Raw genomic sequence first — 27,457 nt, 5'->3', positions numbered from 1 at the left:
ATGGTAACTTCAGGCTCTTAAATGTTCCTGTCTTCTCTCGTGGAAGCTTATCACAGAGAGAGCGCGGGCGAGCAATTACCTCCTCCTAATTTCCGTCACATCTTGGCACCTTCCATGCAGCTGGAGTTATCTTTGTGATGCACGCTTTTTATGAAGAATGAATCGGAGTCCTCGGGAAGCAAGTGCTCACCAGGGGACAGATGCGAACAAGTTCTCCCTTTCACACATGCATGGCAACCCCAGTGCCTTTGCTGGGTCTTTCCTGGTGGGTTTTGTGGTCACGCAGCCTGTGCTGTAGCGTGTGTGCATGCAGACCCCGTACCCGCCGGAGAGAGCCCAGCAGAGCCATCTTAGTGACGCTGAGAGCCAGCTCCTTCTCCGTGTTTCCAGGAAAAGCTACCAAAGGGGCCCTGCCAAGGAAATGAAGAGTCCTCACCACCTGGAATTTGCATAGAACAAAGGAAGAAAAGTAGAATATTCTAGAAAGTCAGTTGGAAATTTAAGTATAATGACAGGTTTCAGGGGAGTTAGGGATCGTTCTGAACTTTTATAATTCTCAATATGATGGCATTATTATATACTAGGTGAAAAAAAATCATGTGACAAAACCAGAATTTAACAGAAATGTCAGGTTTTGATGTGCAAATTGAATAATGCGCACAAAGAAGTCATGTAATTAGAATTTCTCAATAAAAGGTAGAAAGCTGAGTCCAATAAATATTTTTAATAATTATTTTAAATTCTAGTAAGTGGTGGCCTGTGCCTCTGAGTCCCCTAAGTATGGTCTATTAATAGAAGGTCACAAAAAAAGCGAGGAAGTGAAGAGTAATGATATCAGAAGTCATGATCTGAATATTTCATTTGTATGTTTTGCAGTTGAGGGTTGCTGCGGCGTAGGAGAGCAGGCCGGGCATTTGAGGGGGAAAAGAAGAATTTGGCTCCAGGCTGGCTTCTCAAACAAGCCATGTAATTACCCCCAGCCCGTGTGCTCCTGTGCATGTAGAGACGAAGCTGGCTCGCAGAGCTGCTGGGAAAGAAGCTGAATGACATACAGGTGGTGGGGGGGGCTCCTCTTTCCCTCCTTGGGGGTTGACTGTGCTGAGGTTACTGAGCAAAGTTCTTTACTTTTCCTGTAACCCACTATTTATAAAGCTTTCCACTTCTGGCTATCTTCCCAGCCCAGGTAGCTACTTAATGTATGCAACAGACCTAATCTGGAAGTGGATTTTCATTTCGAGTAACCATGGCAGGCACATTGCCACCATCATTCAAGCTGGTAGCATCCCCACTTGAGGGGTAAGAGACCAAATCACGGAGCGTTTGCATGAGTGGTGGACTCAGGATGGGACCCCAAACCTTTTGCTTCTAATTCCACAGCTTGTTTCCATAAGAATTCACTTACTGAACTTGCACTGATGTGTTTGTTCACTGCCTGTGTGTTGTCTACTAGGTGCTGGGCACACTTGTGAACTGAAGAGAATCAAAACCCTTCCTTTGTGGAATTTGCCTTCTAGCAAGAGAAACAGATAAAAAGCAGGAAATAGGAGCACAGTGTAGGGTGTGAACAGTGACAATAAAACCGGCGGAGGTGCCAGGGAGAGTTGCAATTTGAAATGAAGTGCCAGGGTGGGCCTCACCAGAAGCCGCAGCTGAGCAGGGGAGCCGAGCAGAGATGTGCTTCCAGGAGGACCCTTCTAGGAAGAGGGAGGTCAGCACAGAGAGATGGGGCCTAGGGAGCCGCCTGTTATTCTGAAAGAGAGAGCAAGCCATTGTGGGAATCCCCTTCCTGAGAATAAGCAGAGGTTAAGCAAGGAGACTGAGAAATAATGCATTGCATAATGGAGGGTGAATGAGGGTGGCTGGGACTGGCGGGGAAGCTGGAGCAGCAGCGGGCTCTGGGTCTGAGCTGTGAAAGCGGAGACAGAATTTCCTGACAGGCTGGATGTGGGCGGGGAGAAGGAAAAGGGCCAGGGTGGCTCCCGGGTTGGAAGTTCCTCCCCTGGACAGGCTGGGATAGGGAGGCTGCTGGTGGCACGGGCTGGGTGAGGGTCCTTGGTGGGTGCCAGCAGAGCTGTCCCCATTCCATGGACCCACTGCCTGCTGGCTTCTGCCCTCCCCACCAGCTTCTGCCCACCCCACCCCACCCACCTCCAGCACTCAGGGTTCTCCTTGCCTCAGAGCTGGCCTGATTCTGCCAGGCCAGGGGCACTGCCAGGGCTGGGATGTGGATGGCAGGTGGCACGGGCCGGGGTGGACAGGGAACACCTGTGAGCCCTCCCATCAGGCATGCTGAGATGGGGTTCGGAAGACAAGTTCGGAAAAGAGAGGCGTCAAGGTCATCAATGCATGAAGGGGTTTAAACCCACAAGCCTGGACAAGACCACCAAGAAGGGAAAAGCAAGGCCCCAGGGACTGAGGCCTAGACCATGGCCACCGCGAGAGGTCGAAGGACCCAAAGGGGCAGCAGAGGAGGCAGAGGTGGGTGCGCAGGTCAGGAGGCGGCAAGAGCCCTGGAGGGTGGGGCACAGGAAGCCACACAGGCGGGGGTTGGAAGCAGGCTCGCCAGGCACTGGCCTCCACTTCAGCCCACGGCGTCCTGGGCTGCACTCCTACTACTTACCCAAGTCCAGGGAGCCAGGACCCCTCCCACAAGAGCTACATGAAGCGGGTGACTACTTACAGATAGGCATCGAGGAACCACAGGAGCCCAGGGCTCGTAGCCAGGCAGTCTCCCAGGCTCAGGGAAGTGGCCGGGGCAGAGAGGTCTCACCTGAAAGTGCCCCACTTGCACTGTGGCTGAGGACCCCAGAAAGCATCCCGCACTGGGTTTTATACCTGGGCGTTCCAGGACTCACTGGGATAAAGCGGGCAAGGCCATCCTGGTTTTACAAGGGCTGGAACAGAGCGAGGCGATTGCAGCCAGCCCCTCCCATCTCAGGACCATGAATTCCCAGCATATTCTGCCGTGACTCAGGGGAACACAATGAGTGGTAGAGAGGGCTGGGTCTGTCTGAGACCATGCAGGGTCTCCAGGGGCAGAGACCTGTGTGTCAGAGGCTGGTGGAAGTCACCTGGGAGGAAGCCTAGGAATTGAGCATTGTGGAGATGAGCAGTGTGGAAATGACATTTGCATTTTACATTATATTTAAAACACACTAAGGGTCCTTCTCCAAATAAAGCCAGACCACAGAAACATCCTGTAAAACCTAATAAAACTGAACAATAAGCAATCAGTGAAAACCAGTTTTAAAACACAATAGTAACATCCAAAAAAGACTAGCTTCATGTCATCATCTTTTAAAAGTGAAGTCCAGGAGGAAAAAGTATGGGAATCAACAACAGGTTCCTCTCCCTGAGAAACAGAACCTTGGGGAAGAGGGTAAGCGGACAGTATTCTGAGCTTTTTCATGAATAAACCTAAATTCAAAAAGAACTGGTCAGCAGTTGAAGGAGAGTCTCTGGGGTTAAAGCCCTCACCTACCTCTTACCTCCAAGGAGCCCCAGAGATGAGCAGGAGGAAGAGCTGGAGAGGAAAATGGGATGACCAACTGACCACAGTTGTCCAGGGCAGAATATTCTATAGCAGTAAACACATTAGGATAGAGGGAAGAAACTGGAAAGAGAACAAGACTCCTGCAGGCGAAGGGATCCTGCAGGACATCCAGGGGCAGCTCCCCACCTCCCCATCCCCCTCTTTCTCTGCTTCCACTGGGTTGGGAGGAGCCCACACAGGGGTCCTTGTCTCTGGCAGAGGACAAATCGGGGCAATAAACGGAAACCCAAGGGCATCGCCTGCAGAACTGGCTGTGCCCTGAACTTGCAAGAGTTCCTCCATCATCCCAGACTACTAACAAAAATTGCACAAAGACGAGAGTTTCCAGCTGTACCTTCAAGCCCCACCAGAGCAGGGAGGACACAGAACCCATCAGTCCCAGGGAAGTTTCACATTCTGTTTAGTCAGAGAGAAGACTCACAGGGCTTCCCACGTTGATTGAGCTCAAAAAGAAGGAAGGCAGGAAGCGAGGGAGGGCGGCTAGAAGAGAGAAAGGCAGCCAGACAGGCACAGGAGTATCTAGACATAGTACAGCTGAGAAGAAAAAAAAAAGAGAGAGAGGAAAATGGCATGCAAAATACAAAGGTTAAACCTACTGTTGCAGCATACTGCAAGAAGTAAAAAAAAAAAAAAAAAAAAAAAAAAAAAGCTTCCAATAATAAATAATGTGAAAGTTAGCTAAAAATAAAGAGCGTAAGAATTCACTGAGAAAAGAATTCAAAAATAAAATGAGACAACTGGAATAAAATGCAAAGAAAAATTGAAGAGATACAGAAATAAATTGAGGCTACTAATTCTTCATTAGATAAATAATACCTATATCGGAAACCACAAGGAGCCAGATAAACACAGCTAAATCTTGATTAGGTACGTGCAGGTAGGGCTTATTGATATTCACAGATAATACAATGAAAGAAAGGACAAGGGAAAAGAAAGGAATTTTAATTGGAACCACAAGAACATGTGAGCGGCTCTCTCTGAATTTTTATAGGTTTTAACAAGTGGTCAAAAATAACAATTTCCTATGATTCAACCTAATTAAATATGAAGACGAGCCCAATACAGGGACAACTGGTATATCTGAAACAGAAATAAATAGAACAGAAAAGAATATATGGATAAAATTGGAACAATTTCCCTGAACAAACCAAGTCTGCATCTGCAGATTAAAGGGACATGTTATTCCTGTTCCAGGAACAACTGGTTCACAGCCGTTCCTCATCGAGACACACCCGAGTGGAGTCACTGAGTCTCCAGGGTGAGAAAATGTCGTGTGAGTGTCCAGGCCGGGGAAAAGCCACCTGTGAGGCAGAGGCGTCCGCTGCCCAGCTTCGCCCGCGCCAGGCATTCTGGGTCAGGTGCCAGCTCCTCCTGAGGGAAGAGACACCCAAGAGTGATGGCAGACCCTTGAACAGCTTGTGGGCTAGCAGTGTGGACCCCCATGCAATTAAAACAAATCTGCTTAACTTTTGACTCCTCAAAAATGTAACTCCTCATAGCCTACGGTTGACCAAAAGCCTTGTTGATAACACACACAGTTGATTAACACCTATTTTGTATGTTATTGATATCATATACTACGTTCTTATAATAAAGTGAGCTAGAAGAAAGAAAACGTTATTAAGAAAATAGTGAGGAAGAGAAAAGACATTTACTATTCCTGAAGCGGTGATGGATCGTCATAAGGTCTTCATCCTCATCGTCTTCACGCTGGGGAGGCCGTGGAGGAGGAGGAAGAGGAGGGTGGCAGAGGCGGAAGAAAATCCATGTACGAGTGGATCCGCGCAGCTCAAACCCCTGTTGTTTAAGGCTCAACCGTACATAGAACCTGCTAAGGTGGATTCTCAACCACAGAAGAATTCCACCACTATAGCACCCAGGAGCCCTTCTCGAGAAAAAAAGTACTTGATGACAAAAATTTAGCCATACAGCAGTTGAATCATTAAAATGTTAAAATTCAGGCATGAAGAAGCTGGAATGAAAATGCTGAATGCATCTGAATGTGGAAGGGTCTCAAATGAAATACATGGTAATTGTAGCACAGAACAAAACGTAGATGATATAAAATGTAAGTCTGTAAAAATAGTCCACCCAACAAAAGTCATAGGGGAGAAAGAAAAGAGGGTAGGAGATGTAAGTGTGCAAATTCAAAGGGAAGAAATCAACAGATCTTGTTAAAGTTATAACACTAGATTTAAAAAAAAAAAAAAGGTTGACCCTAACACCAGCTTTGTAGCTTAACTTTTGAATTTTAGATTTTTAGGAAAAATCACTAATATCACTTATGAAGAAAACACACATATTCACTCATCCATTTCCTTCGCATTCAGTTTTAGATTCATTTTCTTCAGTTAAATACAAGTAATATAAAATCTAATGCATGATGTATTTCATTTGTGTAAAATTATTTCTATCTACTCTTCTGGTAGAAGGTATGCATTGCAAAAGCTCTAAAATGATGTTTATGAAACATTAACCGTAGTGATTCCCAAGAAGTGTGGTGATTCATCAAGAGCTGAAAACAGAACTACCATTCGACCCAGCAATCCCGTTACTGGATATATCCCCAAAGGAATATAAATCATTCAGCCATAAAGACACACGTGCATCTATGTTCAAGGCAGTACCATTCACAGTAGCAAAGATATGGAGTCAACCTAAATGCCCATCAGTGACAGACTGGACTTTACAGATGTGGTACATGTACAGCATGGAATACTACGCAGACAGAGTAAAGAACAAGATCATGTCTTTTGCAGGAACATGGATGGAGCCAGAGGCCATTATCCTTAGCAAACTAATGCTGAGCAGAAAACCAAATGCCACATGTTCTCACTTATAAGTGGGAGCTAAAGGATGAGAATTCATGGACACAACAAGGGGAACAACAGACACTGGGGCCTGTCAGAGAGTGGAGGGTGGGAGGAGGGAGAGGAGCAGAGAAAAGAACTATTGGGTACTAGGCTTAGTACCTGGGTGATGAAATAATCTATGCCACAAACCCCCATGACGGGTTCACCTATATAATAGACCAGCACGTGTACCCCTGAACCTAAAATAAGAGTTTTAAAAAAAAGTAGTGATTTCCAGATGACGAGACTGGGAATAAACTTTTGACTTTTTGTACTTTCTGTTTTCTTGATCCACCCCTGTCCTCTGCCTCCAAACAAATGTTAGGAGATAACATTCTCCTAAGCAATAACGCAATAGTTATTTCCTAATGAGAAGACAAGGAAGTCCCCTAGCAGCAGCCCGGGTCCGCCGCTCCTCGTGCTCACCTGGGCTCATCTCCTCCAGGATCAATGCACTCATCACTGCGGTCAGCGGCTGGGCTGCTTCTCCCTCTCCACCTTCTTTTTTTAACACAGACCCTGTCCTCTCCAGCCAATTGACATAGTCTGGGAAGATACCTCTTAGTCAAAAATGTCCTTTTGTTAAGCAAAAGACAATAATTACACCAATGGAATACTCATCAGTGAAGAGGTGGCCTGGCTAAATTACAGTGTTTAAAACAAAACTAAACACAGCAACCAAAAGGACTTCGGTAAAGTAATTATGATCATCCACAGAGGTCTGACCTGGACACTGGTCAACTCTTCCTTCTGCCTCCACCTCACCTGGGTGCTTGCACCTGAGGGCACCTGCACAGAACAGGCAACGCATGCAGCACTGAACCTTCATCCCCCAGAGTCCTGTGGAAACCTTGCTATGTGCCAGGCCCTGCACTCAGCTCTGGATACACCAGGGCAAATGAAGCAGCCTAGCTAGGCAGACAACCAGACTGTCCAGGTGAACAGGCTGCCTTGTGGAAGCATATAACACACATGGAGTCGAGGCATCTTGCACCAGGCCAGTCTAAGATGAGTCCGGGGCTGTGGAAAGAGGGTAGAGTGGAGAGAAAGAGGAGACATGGCAGATGGAACAAGGGGAGAAGCTTTGTACCTCACAGTCAGGTACTCTCTACCATGTATCCAATAGCTATTCTTCTCTGTTAGTCACAAAACTCCTATATGTTAGAAACAGCAAGGTGCCCTTCTTAAGAAACTAAATTTCCTGGCTCCCTGGCAATAGAAAGTTGTTGGGAGGGGATCCCAGAAAGGCCACGTGAAGGGGACAGATTCAGCTAGAAGGAATGCAGACGTGATGGTTACAGCTGTGGCAGCCATTTTGCAACCATGAGGAAATTTGGAGGCTAGAAGCTACACATGAGGGACTATGGAGCAGAAAGACAGAAAAAGTCTGGATCCCTGAAAACAGGCGATGGGAGTGAGATGAAGGGCAACAAGCCGACCCCAGACTTCCTACCTCCGGGTTTATTCTAGGTAAAGGGAATATCAATGTTTATCCAGCTGAAGACGCTCTGACTTGGCTCTGACTCTAGAACATGTTTTTTTAATTAGTATCATTATTAGTGGTCATATTAATTTCCAGAATGGTCAATGTTCTGCCAAGCTTAAAATTTAATAATAGCCTTTGGAGCAGAGGTTCGAATTCTTTCTCCGAGTCCTCTGGGACCCCTGACATGGATGCCCCATGCCCGTGGAGTTCCATCTCCCACTCTCTTTCCTCCTGGGACTGCACCGGGTTTTCTTAGATGGGATTTCTGCTACCTGCAGCTGAACCTAATCCTGAGTGATCCAGCTTAAAAGCCCTATAAAAAGTTAGCTATTTTTAGCATGTTCACTGCTACCCTAACTCCTCATCAATTTCCCTTTCCTTAGGCTCCTACAGAATTTATACTTTGCACTAAATAATTTACACTGGAATTATCTGTATATTTATTATTTATTAACTAACTGCATGACAGAGTATCGCCACCCTATAACAGGCTCATAAACTCCATGCATGGAAATAAACATAATTTATCCAAGCCTAGCTCAGGGCCGAGCACATGATGGTGACATGGTTTGGCTGTGTCCCCACCCAAAGCTCCTCTTGAATTGTACCCTCATGATTCCCTCATGTTGTGGGACGGACCCGGTGGGAGATAGTTGAATCATGGTGGCAGTTTCCCCCATACTGTTCTCGTGGTAGTGAATAAGTCTCTCAAGATCTGATGGTTTTATTAGGAGTTTCCGTTTTTGTGTCTTCCTCATTCTCTCTTTGCCTGCTGCCATCCATGTAAGATGGGACTTGCTCCTCCTTGCCTTCTACCATGATTGTGAGGCTTCCTCAGCCACGTGGAACTGTAAGTCCATTAAACCTCTTTATGTCTTTATCAGCAGAGTGGAAACGGACTAATACAATGAGCTACTCCCTAAGTGCTGGCAGAACTGACACCACCATTCCCCTTCCTTTATCTGTCCTGTTGGTTACAGCCATTGTGCTAAGAGGAGAGGAAAGCACATCTTGTGATCTGCTCACCAGCCCTGTGATGAGGGCCTTATATCCACGTGTTACAGGTGAGGAAGCTGAGGCTCAGAGATATCAAGTCACACACCCAGGGTCATTCGGCAAGAAAACAGCAGAGCTGAGTTTCACAGCCCTGAGCATGCTGGCCTGTCCTCGCCACCACAGGGGCCTCATGGAATTGGTGGTGTCCATGCCCCTAGGGAACTAGTTTTACTCTGAGGAAGAGGTTTGCTGGGTGCACATTTCATTAGAGGGTAGAAACATGAAGATTATTTTTGTTTTGCTATTTTATGTTCAATCTAAAACAGATGGAAAGTCTAATTAATTCCCACATCTTGCCTTGCCAGCCCCAGGCAGTGGTCGCCTCACGGAGGAACAAGAACCTAAGACTACATGGAATACTATGCAGCCATAAAAAAGAATGAGTTCATGTCCTTTGCAGGAAGGACATGAAGCTGGAAGCCATCATTCTCAGCAAACTAACACAGGAACAGAAAACCAAACACCACATGTTCTCACTCATAAGTGGGAGTTGAACAATGAGAACACATGGACACAGGGAGGGAAATATCACACACTGGGGCCTGTCCGTGGGTTGGGGGCAAGGGGAGGGAGAGACTAAGGACAAATACCTAATGCATATGGGGCTTAAAACCTAGAAAAGTTGATAAGTGCAGCAAACCACCATGGCACAGGTATACCTAGGTAACAAACCTGCACATTCTGCACTTGTATCCCAGAACTTAAAGTAAAATTTTAAAAAAAGAACTGGGGACTTGCACCTCCGTCCCTCCTGCCCATCGCCTGGCAGACCCCATCGCTGAAGGCAGCAGCTGGATTTGTCTTGTTTAGCCACTGCCTTTCTCCTCCCTCCGATGGATGAGCTGAGAGGTTCGAGTTCCACTGAGGCCTGACTGCTGTCTGGCCACCTTCCTGGGAATGCACGCCGCATGGAATGAGCTGGGTTTCTCTCACCCTTCTCCAGCACTGCCAGGACCAGAGGCTCATGGAGAGGAGGGGAGAGGAGGGGTCAGCGGTTCCGGGATCACTCCTCACGCTGTCCCTGCTCTCCAGCCTTTGCCTCTGCAGGAGCCCGCGGGAGCTGCCCCGGGCCCTCTGTCCCCACCTGTGGGTCCCATCCTGGTCCACCTCCTGGGGCTGTGCCTGCTCCCACACAGCGCTGCCAGTGCTAGAGGGTAAGACTCTATCTGCCATCTCTGCAGGTCTCCCGGTTCGCCTATAGCAATGGTTTAACAAAATATCTGTTCTTTTTTTAATTTATTTATTCTTTTTTTGATTTTTTTTATTATACTTTAAGTTCTAGGGTACATGTGCATAACGTGCAGGTTTGTTACATATGTATACTTGTGCCATGTTGGTGTGCTGCACCCATCAACTCGTCAGCACCCATCAACTCGTCAGCACCCATCAACTCATCATTTACATCAGGTATAACTCCCAATGCAATCCCTCCCTCATCCCCCATCCTAAGTCAAAAGAACAAAGCTGGAGGCATCACGCTACCTGACTTCAAACTATACTACAAGGCTACAGTAACCAAAACAGCATGGTACTGGTACCAAAACAGAGATATAGACCAATGGAACAGAACAGAGTCCTCAGAAATAATACCACACATCTACAGCCATATCTGTTCTTTTTAATTAAACTTAGACACATCCTAAAGAATGCACCAAGACCAACTACCTACAGTTCCGGGCTCTGCACTTCCCCGCATGGTTTGGCTCTGACTCTAGAACATGTTTTTTTAATTAGTATCATTATTAGTGGCCATATTAATTTCCAGAATGGTCAATGTTCTGCCAAGCTTAAAATTTAGTAATAGCCTTTGGAGCGGAGGTTCGAATTCTTTCTCCGCATCCTCAGGGACCCCTGACATGGACGCCCCATGCCCGTGGAGTTCCGTCTCCCACTTTCTTTCCTCCTGGGACCGCACCCGGGGCCTGTGGACAGATTTACAAAATGGGGGAAAGGAATGTTACTGCTGACCCAGAAGAATTCTGTTCTAACACAGGAAAATAACTAAAATGTCAGAAACTCTTTCAACAGTAAGAGACCCGGCCCAGGGACCCTGGCCTCCAGCACAGAGCTGCTTTGTGGGTTTTAGATGGATGGGATTTTGTCCTCCAGTTGCCAGGCAAGGATGACGCACCATGGCCCAGGAGTCTGCGCGGTTTTGTCCAGCCAGCGAGGTATCCCTTGCACTGTATCCTGGCAGGAGAACTCTCTTCCTGCAGGGAGCACATTGCGAGTCATTTGAGTGGGGCCAACTCACTTTCCCATCACAACATTCTGCTTCAAACCACACGCTCCATACTGCAGCCCCCGTTGTGAGTTCAGGGGTGGGCACAGGCCGTGCCCCCTGAAATTCAGCACACAACCCCGAGAACAGAAGAGTCCTCTCTTTCTCTGGAAAGGTACACAGCACAACCACAACTGCAGACATGAACAGAACAAAACCCATCCGGCAGGGAGAGAAGCCTGCAAGAGAGGAGTGAGGGGCAGAGTTAACGATTATCTCAACCCTTGAATTCAGGTTGCCAGATGAGATCCTGGGTGCCCGCTTAAAGTGGAATTTTAGATAGAGAATGAAAGGGGGGCATATTTGAACTACAAAAAGGTCATTCTTTATGTGAAATTCAAATTTAATTGGGTGCCCTGTTTCTTTGTTTTGTTTTTTGTTAAGTCTGGCCATCTTAACCTGGACTCATCCGTGCCTGAAGCCAAATGCACCCTGGGCGTCCCAGGAAGGAGCATGTTTCCTGCACTCCCAGCTGAAAGACTGTTACTCCTGGGTCTCCTCTCCACAAACAAGCTAGGGGAGAGAAAATAGCCCCAAGGCTCCGTGAGCGCCAGCCCGAAGCGGCAGCAATGGCAGGGCATTGCGGAGCTGGTTTTCTCATACATGAAGAAGCATTAACTCCTCCAGAAGCCTTTTGCAGAGAAGTCAAAGTATTTTTTTAAAAAGAAGAGGAGACAGGAAGACGGTCTTTAAAGTGAAACTCCTAATCATCCTATGATAACAATGAAACCTGATTTTCCTGTCAACCGCTACCTGCTGGGTTACATGCTGCATTTTAACTCCTTGTAATCCTCAGAAGGCAAAGGATTTTTAAATCAATGTTTTAAAATTGTATTTGCAAATCACTTTCTTCTGTCAAGTGTTTTGTCGCCTCTGTGGTCCCTGAGCAAACACACAGACAGCCCACATGGTGTTTGCAAGTCTGCACATTGAGGATCTGGCATTTAAGTTTAACATTGATTCTGCCGTGATTAACATGAATGCCACTTCGAGTACCTCATTGCCCTCTGCCAGCCTCGGTTTCCTCATCTGTACAATGGAGACAATAACATTACCATTGTCATTTTGTGTAGCTCTGGGATTTTGTGCCTGGCCTGTCACAAGTCAGTACATAGTATTTATTGTTAAATGGCAGCTGCTCACACCTGCCACCACTTAGGAAGTTCTTGTCATGCTCAATATGACCTGAAGACTAGGGGCGGAGGTGGGAGGCTGGGAGAGAACCCGGCCCAGTTGCTTCCTGAGGAGCTGACGCCTCTGCTGACAGAGCACACCAGCCCGCAAGCCGCCCCTCGCTCAGCCTCACAGCAGCGCAGGACGTCTGCATCATCTGCAGATTTGATTTTGTTTGTGACACAATTTTTATTAGCTGGAAATTTCAAACGCTGTCATTCTTTTATATTCTTTATCAGTATCCTGTTAAAAAACCAAAGCATTGAGCCACCCATTTCACAGAGAATGGAGACAAAGAGTGAGTGAGTGTCTAGTACACACACCAACCACTTCTTGGAGTACAAGGAGGGCTGGACCCCAGCTCTGCCACATTCTCATTCAGGCATTTGAGACAAAAACTCAGCCTTCCACTGCCTAAGTTTGGAGGGGAACGTGTGGCCCCACACACCTGGGGAACTGACTAGGGCCACAGGCTCCAGGTTGCCTGGAACACGCGGCTCCACAGAAGCTGCCGGGGTCCCACCCCTGCGCCTCCCTCCACTCTGTGCACCTCCCTTGGTTTGGTTCTTGAGACAGGCACCTGCAAGCACAGGCACAGGCTCCCCAGACTCCATCTCCCCAGGGCAGAGGGGCCGCCTTTTCCTGAACCTTCCAGAGGACTGACCCAGGGGAGGGTTCCGATTGCTCCTCCTGGATCACACACTCAGCTGCGGCCGGCTCTGGGACCCAGAGGAGGTGGCAGGAGTGACCCACCAGGGCCCAGGTCGGCCTTGCTCTCGGGAAGTGGAGGAAGCCCCACCCTAACTGCTTACAGAAGCTTCCTCTGGGGAAGAAAGCTGAGGTCCCTGGTCTTGGAGGACAGGAGGGGGAGGTGGGGCCTGGATAAAGGATGGCCACTACGCAAGCAGACCAGTGCAGGTATCTAGGGACCGCTGTTCCTGGGCACCCACAAGAACGTTTTTATTATGCAGGTTACACATGGAGTCATTTCCTTGTCAAAAGAAAACCTCACTTCACAGATGACTGACAATGCTGGTTCGCCCTGCACCCCACCTCCACGGCACCCCAGCGCTGCAGCTGGTCTGCTTTGCTGTGTCTTCACTACCCCTCTCCACACTGACACACAGAAACCAACAGGATTAGAAAATAAACAGCACCATACTGGGGCTCGGTGCTACATGTTTTCAGTAGATTCGGACTAAACACATTGCTCTGAAAATTACTTTATTTAATTAAAAAGATGCTGGGGTTGTCCCTCGTCATAAAAACTTAGGTTGTTTCCAATTTTTCACTGTTCAAAAAAATGCACGGAAATTAATATCCCTGCATATAATTCACAGTACACATAGGGTAATCTTTTTGCCTATGACAGACATCGACAATAATTTCTGGCTTATATAGTATATTGTTAAATAAACTGACTTTATAATTTCAAAACTCAGAACAGAGAAAGCTCCAGGCCTTGACGTCTTTTTTAATAAATTCTACTGAACATTTAAAAAAGAAACAACGCTAAACTTACAATTAAACTCTTCCAGGAACAGAAAAAGAGAGAAAACTTCTTTTCTTTTTTTTTCAGACGGAGTTTTGCTCTTGTTGCCCAGGCTGGAGTGCAATAGCACGATCTCAGCTCACTGAAACCTCCACCTCCCGAGTTCAAGCGATTCTCCTGCCTCAGCCACCCAAGTAGCTGAAATTACAGGCACCCGCCACACCCAGCTAATTTTTTTGTATTTTTAGTAGAGACAGGGTTTCACCATGTTGGCCAGGCTGGTCTTGAACTCCTGACCTCAGGTGATCCGCCCACCTCTCAAAGTGCTGGGATTACAGGCATAAGCCACTGCACCCAGCCAAGAAAATTTCTCCATTACACTAAACATCAGGTAAGAATATTACAAAAAGAAAAATTATGGGTCAATCTCTCTTTAAAACATAGACACCAGAAAGAACCTGAATGTAACAACATAGAAAAAGAAAATACATGGCAACCAAATTAGATGTACACCAGGAAGGCAAGGCTGGTTTAACATTTGAAAATCAATGAATATAATTCAACCTATTACTAGAATAAGGAGAAAGCCATAGCATCATCTCAAATGTGCAATAAAAAAAATGTAATAAAATGTAGCAAACACTTATAATTTAAAAATTCTTGGCCAATTAGAAATAAAAGGTAATGTCCATAATCTGATAAAATGTATCTACAAAGGGAAAAAGCAACCTTCACCCAATGTCATAGATAAAATGGAATACTGAAAACTTGCCCTCTGAGTCTGGCAGTAAGGGGGATGCCTCCTTTGACGCTTCTATTCAACACTGTCCTGGAGGTCCTCGCCAGTTCTATTAAAAACAAAACAAAACAAAAAAGGCAACCATAAGGATTAGAAAGAAAAAAAAAAAAAAAAAAAACCTCTAGTTTTGGCAGATGACATAATGGCATATTCAGGAAATACAAAAGGAATAAATCAAATAAAATGTGCAAGAACTCTACATAGAGAACTTCAACATGTTCCTGAGGTAAAGAGATCCAAGTAAATTCTGTGGTATTGGTGGACTGGAGCAATGGAACAGGAGAGCCCTGAACAAGACTCTCCTTGCAATGCTTGGTTTATGCTAAAAGTGATTCTGCACAGCCGTGAAGAAAGAAGTATTTCTGTTATCTGTTACTGCATAACAAAGCATTCTAAAACTTAGTGGCTTAAAACAATAAGATTCCACCTTATGTTCTGAGAGTTGGCTCCACTGCACTAGGCTGCAATCCTCGGGACTGACCATGCTGGAAAGTTCAAGATGGCGTGCTCACATACAGGAAGCCGAATACTGGCTGGGAACTCAGTGCCTCAGTTATCCTCATGAGACTTGAGTTTCTCACAGTTTGCTTTTAAGAGGGAGGATCCCAAGCCTTGGGTAGCAGAAACTGCAGCTACCCCAAGCCCTAGCTGTGAAATCACCTAGCATCACTTATGCACCATTCTGCCAGTCAAAGGAAGTCACAGATTTGTCTTCTTTTCTGCTTGTATATGACACTCCAATAAAAGTTATTTAAAAAATTTTAAACATCAAAAACTTTAGGAGGTCAAATTTATCAATCTTTTATTTCTTTGTCTTTTTGGATCTTAAGAAGACCCGTTCCCACCTCTGAAAACTGAAACATATTTTCATGTGTAAGTTTTTGAATTTTTGATATAACATTCGGTTCTCTGAAAATTATTTTTGTCAATACTGTGAATTGGGATCTCTTCTTCCCAAACACATAAATGATTGTCCTGATAGCATTTATTAAATAACCCATAATTCCCCTTACTAATTTGAATGAGTCTGGACTCTTGACGTTAAACAATGAAAATGATTTTTTGCACCTGTATCACACTGATTCCAATCACTTCTCACTGTGTTTTGATATCTGATAGGGCCAATTTTTCACCTCAGTTCTTTTTCTTGACTATTCTGACAACTTAAGGGTGCCTTGTCTTTGGTTTTACCAATCTTCAGCAACAGCACAATAGAAAAATATTTCATCATATGGTTTTACCTTTAATGTACATATACTTTGCATAGAGAGTGTGACTCCTGCAAAGTGTTTTCAGGTTCGTGACCTTGTTTGATTTTCGGCAAACGGGGCATCATCACAGTCCTCTGGTTCACAGGTGGGAAAACAGAGAGAGCAGCTGCATGAATTGCCTGTGGTCCTACAAAGGAGACTCGGGACTTTGGGCCATTTGGTGGGTTCATGTCATGGCAGAGCTGCCCTTTCCCACCCTCTGCCACATGCTGGTCAATGCAGCCCAGCTCTGCTTCAGATGGAAATGCTCACCAGCATCCAATTTTCTGTCTCTTGGTAAATTGTACTTTGCTCTGTGTTCAGCTGGTCTCCAGGTAGGAGTGCCCTGACGGAGAATTAGGGCCCTAAGACCACATTCTCATTCCATGCCACTGCTCAGGAGCTGTCCAAGTCTGCGAGATAACATGGAAATCCAGCCCCTGGGTCGCGATGCCAAGAGCCCTCTGACGTGAGGTGCTGTTTGACGTTGCTCTTCCAACCCATTTGAAAGGACCTGGCCCGAGCCGACACTGTAGGTTCCCGAGCCAGCGCAGAAGGTTGCTCAGCCATTTAAAATCTGTCGGTCTTGATAGGAGATACAAAGAGAAAATGGGGGGTGATTGGCAGAGCAAATTGGATCTTCACTTGCCAATTCTCTTCTCATTTGCAAATATATTAGTGAAAAGCCCAAAGCAGCCCTGGGCCGGTTTCATGAATCCAGCACTCCTGGCTGACAATGAGAAGCCCTCATCTGAAAATACTAACAAAGGAATCCAGGCTTCTCAGCTGTTCACTCAGTTAGAATTTACCTTGGGATCAAGAGAAGAAAATAAATCCTGCTTTGGAAATGATAATTTGAGAGAACGACACCTTTCCAATTGTAACAAGACAGTGTCATTGACCCAGTTTTGATATTATTATTATCAAATATAATTTAAGGCTGACACAAGAGTTCAGCTGAGGACAGGTCCTTGCTAGGGTGGCTAAATTTTTGTGTTTAGATAATCTTTTAAAGTAATTTCTAGAACATATTCTTTAAATAGGATTGACTATAAATCAACACTGAAAATGTTGAAATAGAGTTGGGATGTGATGCTGAGGCCTAGACATTCCAAAATATCTGCATCATTCCCAGCTGTGGCACCAGCAAGCCAGACCCCAAGGGCCACTGGAATACTGGGGAAGGGACAGCAGCAGGATGCGGAAGAGGCTGTGGGAGGGAGATAAGGAGACAGAAACAGGTCCTCTTCCCTTTTTTGTCTCTTTCTTGCTGTCCTTTTTAAAGAAGAAAAGAAATGGAAAACACTCACAAAGTGTTTCTCATAAATTAGGTGGTGAAGTTCATTCACTCATCCATAGCTCGGAGGCTCCGGAGACACGGCAGGACCTCACAGAACTGATGTCTCTCGGGACAGAATTAAACCAGATGCAGAAGGGCCAACACAGGAGTGTTAACCCCACTCCCACGCTGTCCCTGCCATGAGGGTTCCCCGATTTAGTCATCCTTCCTCTGACACCCACCCCCACTGCATTGGTACCTAAAGATGAAGCTCTTCAAAGAAGGTCTGGAAAGACAGGCCTCTTGGTGTTTTCCACCCCACACTCCAGGGCAGCTCTGGGGCCTCTCTCTGGTTTTGTTCTTCATCTGAAACTGAAGGGCCATAACCATAGGCTCTGGACTGTGCAATGCACGGAAACCTCACAGAGATGGTGCCTTAACCAGCTTTAAACAGGAACTCGATGTAATACCTTTTATTCAGCTCTGAAAAATGATAACTGAGATAGATGAGAACTTCCCCCAGCTTGATAAAGTATATCTACACAAACCCTACAGCTAACATCACACTTGCTGGAGAGAAACTCAAACCTTTTCCCACTAAGACCAGGAATGAGGCATGGGGGTCGCCTCTCCAGACTCCTTTGCAATGTCATACTAAAAGTTCCAGCTAATGCAATAAACAAGGAAATAAAATATAAAGTATATAGATGGGAAGAAATAAATAAAGTTGTCTTTGTTTCCAGATGATGTAATTGTCTATGTAGAAAATCTGAGAGAACTGACCAGAGAAAAAACATCTGAAACTAATAAGTGATTACATTAATAGCAAGGTGGCAGACTACAAGATTAATATGCAAAAGTCAATCATTTTCCTATGTAACAGCAATGAACAAGTGGGATCTGAAATTTAAAACACAATGCCATTGATATTAGAGCACTTGAAAAAAAAGAAATACCTTAAGAATAAATCTAACAAAATATGCAAAAGATCTTTATGAGGAAAACTGCAAAACTTTGATGAAAGGAATCAAAGAAAAACTAAATAAGAAGGAAAATATTTCATGTCCCTGAATAGAAAGGCTCAATATTGTCAAGCTATCAAGATTCTTCCCAACTTAATCTGTAGATTTAATTCAACCCCAGTCAAAATCCCAGCAAGTTATTTTGGGGATATTGATGAACTGATTCTAAAGGTTATAAAAAGGGGCAAAAGACCCAGACTAGCCAACATAATATTCAAGGAGAAGAACAAACTTGGAGGACGGACACTACCTGACTTCAAGACTTACTTTAAAGCTACATCTTACTCTAAAAACACTGTGGTATGGGGAAAAAAAAAAAAATATATATATATATATATATGTATGTATGTATGTATGTATGTATTACAGAGAGAGACAAATAGATCAATGGAACAGAATAGAGTCTGAAAATATATCCACATAAATATAGCCAACTGGTCTTTGACAAAAGAACAAAGGCAATAAAATGAAGCAAAGCTAATCTTTTCAATAAACAATGCTGGAACAACTGAACATCCTATAAATGAATGAATCTAGACAAAGATCTCCCACCATTCACAAACATTAACTCAAAGTGGATCATAGACATAACTGTAAAATGCAAAAAACTACAAAATTCCTAGAAGGTAACAGAAGAAAACCTAGATGACCTTGGGTTTGGCAGACTTTTAGATACAACAAATCCATGATTTATGAAAGAAATAATTGATAAACTGGACATGATTTTAAAACTTCTGGTCTGCAAAAGACACTGTGAAGAAAATGAAACAATAAGCCACAAGCTGAGAAAAAATATTGGCAGAGACATATTTAATAAAGAACTGTTATTCAAAATATACAGAAACTTTTAAAACTCAACAATAAGAAAATAAACACCTCGATTAAGAAATGGGCCAAAGACCTTAATAAGTACCTCACTAGAGGAGATATACGGATGGCTAATAAGCAAATGAAAAGATGTTCAACATCACATGTCATCAGGAAAATGCAAATCTCAACAGTGACACACTTTACACACGTACTAAAGCAGCCCAAGCCCAAAGCGCTGACAACACAAGGGTGTAGAATGAAAGGAACTCCTTCATTGCACTCTAGCAAGTTTCTTACAGAGGGAAACATACTGTTCCCATGCAATTCAGCAGTCCCACTCCTTCGTATTTACCCAAAGAAGTTGAAAATTGATGTCCACACAAAAACCTGCGCAGGGATGTTTATACTGGCTTTCTACATAATTGCCTAAAATTAGAAGCAACCAAGACATCCTTCAATGGGTGAATAAACAAACTGGAATACATCCAGATGGTAAAATATTTTTCAGCACTAAAAAGAAATGAGCTATCAGTTCATAAAGAGACATGAAGGAAAATTACATGCATATTCCTATGGGAAATAAGCCAATCCCAAAAGATTACAAACTGCATGATTCCAACTGTATGACATTCTGGAAAAGGCAAAACTATGAAGACAGTCAAAAGTGGTTGCCAGGGCTTTCAGGGGAAGGAATGAATCGGCAAAGCACAGACAATTTTTAGGGCGGTGAAAATACCCTGTATAAAACTAAAAAGATAGATACCTGCCATTATCTGCTCATCCAAACCCATATAATGTACAACACCAAGAATGAGCCCTAATGTAAACTAGGGACTTTGGGTGAAAATGACGTGTCAATGTAGACTCATTGACGGGAACAAACGTACCCCTCTGGTCGGGGATGTGGATAGCCCGGGAGGCTGTGCCTGTGTGAGGGCAGGAGGTAGACCGGAATTATTTATACCTTCTGCTCAATTTTGCTGCAAACCTAAAACTGTTCCTTTAAAAAAAAAAAAAAGTCTTGGCCAGGCACAGTGGCTCACACCTGTGATCCCAGCACTTTGGGAGGCTGAGGCGGGTGGATGACCTGAGGTCAGGAGTTCGAGACAAGCCTGGCCAACGTGGTAAAACCTCGTCTCCACTAAAAAGACAAAAAAATAGCCAGGTGTGGTGGTGGGCGCCTGTAGTCTCAGCTACCCAGGAGGCTGAGGCAGGATAATTGCTTGAACCTGGGAAGTAGAGGTTGCAGTGAGCCGAGATCTTGCCGCTGCACTCCAACCTGGGTGACAGAGCAAGACTCCATGTCAAAAATAAAAATAAAAAATAGTCTTTTTAAAAATCTGTTATTTGTTGAAGGCCTATTTTGTGCAGGTCACCAGGAGAGAACTGTGCATGCAGCATCTCAATTAATACATACTCAATCTGATACTATTAGATACCCTGTGTGTTTTGCAGACTGGGGAATTGAGATTGAGGGACATTAGACTCAGCGTCTAAAGTGTGCGTGTTCGTCATTCCTTTTGCCGAGGCCCTACAGTGCTATGTGGGGCCGTCACCACATAGGTTTGGGGCTCCACTTCCTCCACTGGGGATATCGCAAGCAAGACCCAAGTTAGACTCATTCGGAGAGAGTTTTCTCTTCTTTCTGGTGTGAGGAGCTCGGGGTCCTGAAAGGTGGTGCCCTGGGTGGTGGTCTCTCCCCAGCCGCGGAGCAAGACTGCTGAGAGCAAAGTCAGAGGAGAGGCAAGAAGAGGGCGAGAGACAGACCCTGTGATCTTGCCTGAGCCCACGTGTTACAGGGATCAGACATGAGCAAGGCAGGAAGGGATCTCCCCCACCTACCAGGAATGTCAGGCCACCGTAGGGTGATGGTTCACCATTACTGGCCGGGCACGGTGGCTCACGTCTGTAATCCCAGCACTCTGGGAGGCCAAGGCGAGCGAATCACGAGGTCAGGAGATCGAGACCATCCTGGCTAACACGGTGAAACCTCATCTCTACTACATATACAAAAAATTAGCCGGGCGTGGTGGAGGGCGCCTGTGGTCCCAGCTACTCTGGAGGCTGAGGCAGGAGAATGGCGTGAACCCGGGAGGCGGAGCTTGCAGTGAGCTGAGATCTGGCCACTGCACTCCAGCCTGGGGGACAGAGCGAGACTCCGTCTCAAAAATCAGTAAATAAATAAATAAAAGGCAGCTGAAGCTAGGGAGAGACAATCTCCTGATGGTCCGCAGCTGTCACACTAAAGTGTCAATTGAATGCAGGCACCGGGAAGAAGCAACTTCCCAAACAGATAAAAAGGGCTTCCAATAAAATCGCCGGTAGTGGGCAAGTGAACCTGGGTGTGCACAAAGAGACAACACGTGGAGTCTGACCTTCCCAGGACACTCACCGGAAAAGGGCAGAAGGCCTCGGATGGGCCTGCGTCCCACTTCCTAGCCCACTGTGCACGCTCACTTCCCTAGTGTGAGGAGGGCTCTGCGCAGGCGGGCAGCCCACCCTCAGGGAAGACTCACGGGAAAGGGGGCACAGAACGCCAGAGGTGGACCAGCCTATAAAGTCCTAGGGATCAAGGTTAAACACTACCCTTGACCTTCACGGTACCCGCTTGGATCTCTTCCAAGTGTACTTTCCTTCCTTTCCTGCGCCAAGGCTTTGTGATAAACTTCCACTCCTGCTCTGAAACTTGCCTCCGTCTTTTTCTGCCTCATGCCCCTCCTTCGAATTTTTTCTTCTAAGGAGGCAAGAATTGAGGTTGCTGCATACCCGTGCGGATTCGCTGCCAGTAACTCGGACACTTTCCACCCCTAACACACGGACACAATGTGCCTGCAACCACAGTCCTCCTCTTGGCATGCAGCTGCACGAGCCACTAAAGTCTTCCCTTCTTGAGCTAGTTGGAGTTGGCTGCTGTGCCTTGTGCCCATGCTGACTAACACTGCTCCTTGCGCAGCAGCCAGAAGCAGAGCTGGCACCTGCACCAAGCCCGGCCCTCTGTGCCCAAGATTGCCACCTCTCCCAGGGGGCACTTGGTTATTTGACCCCTCTTCACCCCACGGGCTCTGTTACCCAATGAACTATATTTAATCAATGGATAATTTGCATTCACAGCTTTTCTTCATCACACTTTCTAAACTAATTCACTGAGTCCTCTAGGGGCACAGGCTCAGATCACGGAACACACCAGCGGACTCGCTGCAGCCAGATGAAGTCGGTCATGGCGGCCTGGATGTCACAGCTCTGCAGGCAGCTCTGGGGCTGCCGTGTCAGCAGGGGGACTCCTCTCACCTCCCGCTCTGTGGCTTGCTGTCCCCCTGACCTCGCTGGCCCACTGTCCCCACTGTATCCCAACCTCCTCCAAGAGCACCCACCTCTTCCTGCGCCTCACTCTGCAAGTTGGTCCAGGGCTAACTTCTATCCCTGCCTCCTGCTTCCTCCCTGCCTGGTCTGCTCTTGCCCCTCTTGAACTTCTTTCTAAGTACTGCTGAGTCTCAAGTCAGTAACACTCGGCCCCATCCCTGCAAGGAACTTCAGCCTCACACACACACACTTGCTACCCAACCATCCTCTCAAGCAGCCCATGATGCTGCAAATCCCACCAGGTCAAAACTGAACCCATCACCGACCATGACCCCAAGGTAGCTCCCGCCTGTGCCAGGTTTCTTGTCCTAAACCGTTTTGTTGCTAGAAGCAGAGGACACCCCTAACTCACCTTCTCCTTCACCATCCAACCCGCTCGGTGGTCAAGTTTTATCATTTCCACATCTTAACAATTTACGTGCATTAACTTGTCTTTATTCCCTTAGCCACTGTAGGGAACGATCTCCAACACCTCTCACCTGAGTTTCTGTCTCTCCATATCTCACCTGAGTTCCTGTCTCTCCTTTTCTCACCTGAGTTCCTGTCTCTCCACACCCTCACCTGAGTTCCTGTCTCTCCACCTCTCACCTGAGTTCCTGTCTCTCCACCTCTCACCTGAGTTCCTGTCTCTCCACCTCTCACCTGAGTTCCTGTCTCTCCACACCCTCACCTGAGTTCCTGTCTGTTTCCATCTCTCACCTGAGTTCCTGTCTCTCCACACCCTCACCTGAGTTCCTGTCTCTCCACACCCTCACCTGAGTTCCTGTCTCTCCACACCCTCACTTGAGTTCCTGTCTCTCCACCTCTCACCTGAGTTCCTGTCTGTTTCCATCTCTCATCTGAGTTCCTGTCTCTCCACCTCTCACCTGAGTTCCTGTCTCTCCACCTCTCACCTGAGTTCCTGTCTCTCCACCTCTCACCTGAGTTTCCTGTGTCACCTGTTGTACCAGCCCTCTCTTAAGAGGTCAGCTGGTTAGTGAGCTCCAGTGTGAAAACCGTCCATAGGCATTGGTGGTTTACGGGACATTTTCTTTGGTGGAAACTTCAGTTTTACGGAGAACTGAGCTGGAAATGTATGTGTAAGCACAAGAGACCTCCCAGAGCCTTTGACCCAAATCCAGCACCAGTGTTGGATCCTCTTGCCGTAAAATAGGACATTTTTTCAAAAGGAGTGCGAAGTATTGATTCACAAAGTACCCTGAAGTCCTTGGACACTCCTGTCCCTGAATTCCCTCAGTGGATTCCCCGCCCCGTCTCTCAGTGTTTGGACAAGTGTGGGTTTTCTGCCCAAACATTTTATTCTAAAACATGGCCTAAATTCATCCCCGAGAGGCTGGCATTCAGCCTTCTGTTTTCAATCTTTTTGAACTCAACTGTGTACTTGGACTGAGATTTTACATTGTGCAACTTCCTGACAGTAACGTGCCATTACCCCGGGGGGTAAAGGGCTATTTAAGTCCAGACTCAGCCATTCCCATCAGCCACAACAGAACCAGACCTCTCCGTGCCCCGGGAGAGTGCCCTGAACTCAAAATGCCCCTTGGTGATTGGGTTTAATGACAGCATTTTCAAAGGCACTCCCCAGTCCACCATAGAATGTGAAGGCTGCCTCCTCTCCTGCCTCCGCTCTGCGGCACGGCTGCGGCTCTGGGTCCCACATGACTGCACAGAGTCAATGCCAAGGGCGTGACCAGGGTGCCTGAGACCTCGCTGTGGTCTGGGTTGAGCCCCAGCACTCAGACTGCAGGCGCCTCTCCTGGGGCCTCAGCTTGTAAATGTCCTTTAGATGTTGGGATGGGACACCTGACTCCTCAGCAGGGCACAAGGGGCCACTGCACGAATAAAACTCAGAAAATCCCCCTGCTCAGACTCAGCAACAGCCAAGCCCCCTTCAGTGTGATGCTGTGGGTGCTGACCTACAAATCCTCACCCGGATACCTGCCACCCCTGGACCCCACAGAACGGGCAAGACCAAGATCCTCCCGGTTTGGGGCGAGGAAGTGACACCCTTGTCCCAGGACATCTCCAGGGTCCTCTGTCAGATACACACCCTTACCAAACTGGCAAATAGTATGTGTCCCCATTTCACAGATGTGGAAAGTGGAGCCCAGAGAGCTTCCACGACTTTCCCAGGGCTGCAACAGAACGAGGAGGGTCAAAAGAAGGATGGAACGGGCGTGATCTCCAGCCCATCCTTGGCCACCACTTCCTTCCTCTGTCTCCAGTTCCGAAGGGGTCATTGCAAAGCACTTTGAAAACCCCAGGGCTTCCCCCACTGACCTTCCCCGCTGACCTCCGCCGCTGACCTCCCCTGCTGACCTCCGCTGCTGACCTCCCCTGCTGACCTCTGCCGCTGACCTCCCCTGCTGACCTCCGCCGCTGACCTCCCCTGCTGACCTCTGCCGCTGACCTCCCCCTCTGATCTCTGCCATTGACCTCTGCCGCTGACCTCCACTGCTGACCCCTGCTGACCTTCCCCACTGACCTCTGCCTCTGACCTCCACTGCTGACCCCTGCTGACCTTCCCCACTGACCTCTGCCTCTGACCTCCCCCTCTGACCTCCACTACTGACCTATGCCACTGACCTCCACCGCTGACTTCCTCTGCTGACCCTCCCCACTGACCTCTGCCACTGACCTCCCCCTCTGATCTCTGCCATTGACCTCTGCCACTGACCTCCACCACTGATCTCCCCTGCTGACCTTCCCCACTGACCTCTGCCTCTGACCTCCACTACTGACCTATGCCACTGACCTCCACTGCTGACCTATGCCGCTGACCTCCACTGCTGACCTCCTCTGGTGATCCTCCCCACTGACCTCTGCCGCTGACCTCCTCCTCTGACCTCCGCCACAGACCTCTGCTGCTGACTTCCAGCACTGACCTCTGCCGCTGACCTCTGCCGCTGACCTCCCCCACTGACCTCCCCCTCTGACCTCCGCCACTGACCTCTGCTGCTGACTTCTGCTGCTGACCTCCCCCACTGACCTCTGCTGCTGACCTCCCCCACTGACCTCCACCACTAACCTCCCCCACTGACCTCTGCTGCTGACTTCCACTGCTGACCTCTGCCGCTGACCTCTGCTGCTGATCTCCCCCACTGACCTCTGCCGCTGACCTCCCCCACTGACCTCTGCCGCTGACCTGTGCTCCCTCTGTTTGTCCAGCTCCAGCCACTCAAGAGCCCCTGCGACCCTGAGACCACCCCCTCTCTGCCAAGCCCCATGTACAAAGCGAGCTCCTTCCCCAGCTAGAGAGGCCTGCACCCCCACCTGGCTTGGTGTCTGCTTTCTTGTGTGTTTTTGTTTGCTTTTCTCTCCTCAGTCTTTCTCATGGATATTACTCATATTCCTTAACTCCATTTCTAGTCCCTAAGACACTCTGGAAACACATTATCCTTGCCTGAAAGATTCCACTCACAATAAAGTGCCTTGCACTGAAAGTGCTGTTAGAATCGCAGGAAAACAGGTGTCACTGGGAGCTGCCCCGCTGGCTGGAGCCCTGGAATAGGGCAACACCTGGAATGGGCCTTTGTTGGCTCCAGAGAATAGAAGCCAGTGGCGGTCATGTGTGCCGGTCATCACTTACATTCGGGCATCGGCGTCTCACAGCAGTGGAAGATTCGTGCTTGAAAGTGAACGAACAGTCTTTCTTTCAGCCTTCTACTCCTTAGCCCCTTCAGTAAGGTCTGTGATTTGAAGATCTGTGTCATATTTCACACGGCTGCTTGGTGGGTTTTGTAGAATGACCTGAATCTTAACCTTTTCCAGCCAAAGAACAGGCATTTCTAGAAGAGCTTATTGATGACAAAAAGGAAGAAAAAAACCTTCACCAGGATATTCCCCCTGAGGAAATGACCTTTTAAAGCTTTTGCAATGCCTAAAAAATACAAATGTGTGGAGATCACTTACATTTCCAACAAAAGATGACAGCAATGTGGACTCATCAAGTGGATGCCATGGTCTCCAGGTGAAGCTACTTTCTGTTCAGCAAAAGAGAGGAAATGGAGGGTGATAGCTGTCAGCACCCACAGTGCTCCAGACACGGCCTGGGGCAGGTGTGCGCTCCCTTGCAGCTTCACACTGAGTGAGGCAAACACTGCTATGCAACTCTTTTGAGATTAAACCACTAAGAATCTGGGAAACCAGATGGCCCAAGGCAAACTCAGCTCCTCCTCGCATGAGATCAGGGCGGAACCCAGACTGACTCCACAGCCCGCGCCTTCCTTCCCTCTCACGGCATCTTCTAGAGTTCTCCGGAATCCCTCTACTGAAGCTGAGCAGGAAACCTCCCTTGAGTGGAAGTGGAGCTGGTCCCAGGTGTGCCAAGCAGGAAGCGAGGTGGCTGGAAATAAGAATTAGGCCACGGTCTCCCGGGAAGCAGGTGGGGAGTCTGCCCACTCCTGACTGCCACGTGCACCCCGACTCCAGGGAATGGATAGCGCCGACCCTGTTCCAAGGGTGCCCTGCTCCTGGTCTGGTGCCAGCACCTGCCTGGGCCTTGCCCTCTGCTGCCCTCATGGCCAGAGGACTAGCGGCCTTTGTGTGATGTGGCTGCTTCCTGACCCCCATTCAGAGAGGCTGGCAGAGTGCAAGGGGCACGGCCCACGGGCCGACTGTGGGGTTGCAGGGCCAGGGCGCTGCCTGGCCTGGGCTGAGTGAGCTGCTGGGGCAGTGGGGGCTGCAGCAGAGACCCAGGGTGGCTCTGAGCATGGCCGGGGCACCCTCTCCCAAGCCGGGCCACTGGAGGGGATGGCAGCGGAGACCTTTCCATCCTGCAGCATTCCCGACACTGCACCTGCTGCCACGGGCACATGCTGCAAGCCAGGCGATGGGGACAGAGCCCGCTCAGACTGAGCTTCCTTCCCAAGCTTCAGCCTGGGACTCATAACGCTAAAGTTGAGCTTTCACCGTCAGCCCCAGTGCGGAGCCCCAGTGGGCTGCAGAGTCTGCCCAGCACCCCTAGTCATCAGGTGCCCGGTGCCTGGTCCAGGACGAGAGCCACCCTGTCTCCATGCAGCCACGACCCCAAGTGTCAGGGCCT

The 27,457-nt window shown here is 47.6% G+C and overlaps 1 long non-coding RNA gene across 1 annotated transcript; it reads right to left on the bottom strand.

Annotated features, from left to right (window-relative positions):
• Positions 1 to 250: 250 nt before the first annotated feature.
• Positions 251 to 26,747, bottom strand: LOC105487577 (uncharacterized). The gene is made up of 3 exons (XR_011623230.1): positions 26,326 to 26,747; positions 26,003 to 26,210; positions 251 to 410 (listed from the first exon to the last, which is right to left on the bottom strand). It is a non-coding gene; the product is annotated as an uncharacterized lncRNA (long non-coding RNA).
• Between the last annotated feature and the right edge of the window lie 710 nt (positions 26,748 to 27,457).

Source organism: Macaca nemestrina, chromosome 5 (genome assembly GCF_043159975.1).
Source record: "Macaca nemestrina isolate mMacNem1 chromosome 5, mMacNem.hap1, whole genome shotgun sequence".
NCBI lineage: Eukaryota > Metazoa > Chordata > Mammalia > Primates > Cercopithecidae > Macaca > Macaca nemestrina.
Note: the sequence above shows the minus strand (reverse complement) of the source record. Positions and strands in the feature narration are given on the sequence as shown.